Source organism: Nicotiana tabacum, chromosome 6 (assembly GCF_000715075.1).
Source record: "Nicotiana tabacum cultivar K326 chromosome 6, ASM71507v2, whole genome shotgun sequence".
NCBI lineage: Eukaryota > Viridiplantae > Streptophyta > Magnoliopsida > Solanales > Solanaceae > Nicotiana > Nicotiana tabacum.
The window spans coordinates 3,973,016-3,975,428 of record NC_134085.1 but is presented as its reverse complement, the minus strand read 5'-3'; the positions used below and the strand labels follow the sequence as shown (position 1 = coordinate 3,975,428).

The following is a 2,413-nucleotide window of genomic DNA, read 5'->3' as shown; positions in this document are numbered from 1 at the left end:
ATCAACAACAATACTTCCAAAATAGAAGCCTCTTGCCATTTGCAGACCAGCACCAATTTCTTTTAGATGGAAGATCAATTTGGAATCAGCTACTCAACCAAACTTCACATATTTACACACCATGATTAGAACAAATAAAAGATAATTCCAATCAGCAGATAAGTTTAATAAATGAGCTAAAACCATTAATAGTCGAAACTTCTGCAGGAAGACAAAAAATAAAAGTGCTCTAAGTCCTCATGAAATTCTACAAACACATGGTCAAATGAAAAGAAACAAAACTACTTCCTCTGAACTTTGATCAACAAATGTAGCTTACATACTAAATGCAACAGTCAAAAAAGCTTACATGGTACACACTCGTAACACCTATGTATCAAAATGATAATGCAATGTCAATTTTAAGTTTGATTATGTTTGTTGAATTGCACTAAAATAAATCTATATAAATCGTACCTTTCGACAAGCACAGATCCCTCTCAAACAGTTCCTCCACAACACCAACACTAGAATGCTTGTTAGATCTAGAAAATTTGCCTACTCCAGTAAGAACGTGACAAGAAATCTATATATTGTACATGTAAATTAAATTAGAGGGCATATATATAGCTTGATGGATGAAATCCTTTACAACATGTAAGTTAATTAATAGAGATTCATCGCGATATCACGAGCAATGATGTAGAAAGAACTGTATAGTACTTAACAGGGGTCAAATTGTTAGGTGTTGAATTTTTTTTAAAAGAACTGTAGTAAGATGGTATTGTGTGTATGTGTGAAGTAAGATATATTTTTTGTCACCCAAAGCGCAGCACGTTTCCTATCTTTCCTGCTGAGTCTCGCAATCGAAACAACAAAAAATAACTGTTTTCAGCAAAACCAACCAGATACACTACAAGAATAATATAGGCAAAATTATTAAGTGATGCTCCATATACATGAATACAAGTAAAATCTTCTCTTAAGAAGTTTGTTCCGATGATAGAAGTTCTATTGAGTAAACTTCATTCAATAAAGTTGTAAACTGATTGCTGCTCTCTCCTTCCCTGCGTTCTGGTTCCACCATTTATTATTCAAGATTGTGAAGTTCAACAGCAAATTATATCACCAAAATCGTCAATATCTACGAGCACATCATCAGCCCAATCGATCTCTTCTTGGTAGTTGGAGCAGTCATTAATATAGCTGCTATTGTTATGTTCGTTCATCTTCTGAGCCTCGTCCATAACTTGATGTTCAGCTGCTTGACAAATTATTGCTGGTTGTACTGTTGCGCAGTAATCTTCATCATCAGGTCCATGCAACATAGCTCCGATCACGTTGGCAACATCTTGTTCCTCAATATTTACCCCATGATTTTTCTCTGATCTTGTATTCTTCTTGATTCGCTACACTACAATATCCTCTTTAGGAATGTTGTTTTCTATGAAGAAATCATCTCCCACGAAATATTCTTTCATCAGCCAAATTTTATTGTTCTCTCCTTCTTTAGTACTAGTTTAAAACTTGAAACTTCTTCTAAACCCAACCACTGTTCCCTTGCCATTCTTGATAGGAAAACCTTTTGTTTGGACTTTCCATATCCCGTTGGCGCAAGTTCGACGAATCCTTGTATGTTCGCTCTTCTGTTTCTTCAACCAAGTAAAAAAATAGCGAACCTTCTCTTCGGATGATCAGAATTAGCTCCAAATATCTCCCATGGTGGTTGATCTCCATAGATATCGGCAAGTTGGAAATTAGGGCATTCACTCGGCAAAGGCTCGCCCTTTAGGAACCTTTTAAGAAAGTTGATCAACTCTGCTTCAGTTGGGTGAAACCGAACACCCATGATACACCCACGGCGTACAGGTAACGACGGCATGGTATATATGGTATATATATATATATATGGTCGTCTCTTTTTCTTGCTTATAGAGAAAACACAAGAATGAGACAATAGTAATTGCCGCAGTAGCCAGTGGCGGAGTAAAACTACTTATACGTTCTCTCAAGTAAGAAGACAAAGAACTATGAAAAGATACCCTAAACGAATGGCGGAAGCTTATTGATGTGAATGCTGTAATGTACTATTTATGGATATCTGTATCAGTTTAATTCCAACAATGAAAATTAAGAAACAAATTTTTAGGAGAGAAAAAAGTGTTTTGACTTCTGCGGAAGGTTAGCGCTTGGAACTTAAGTTACTTTCTTTCCTAATTTTTATAATTCCTAATTAGTTTTTTAACTAACTTAATACTCCACGGTTTAATAGAAGAATCTGAAAATATAATTTCCTTAATTAACTTTTTCTCAATTTCATTTTATTTATTTTAACTTACTTTCATTCATCCAATAGGAAATTTCTAGAAATAATTTTTTTAAACAGAAGAAAATTAAAAAATTAAAGAATAATGTACTTACTTTCCTCTTTTCC

The 2,413-nt window shown here is 34.4% G+C and overlaps 1 pseudogene; it reads right to left on the bottom strand.

Annotated features, from left to right (window-relative positions):
• Positions 1–986: 986 nt before the first annotated feature.
• Positions 987–1,861, bottom strand: LOC107766529 (NAC domain-containing protein 90-like; annotated as a pseudogene).
• Positions 1,862–2,413: the final 552 nt, after the last annotated feature.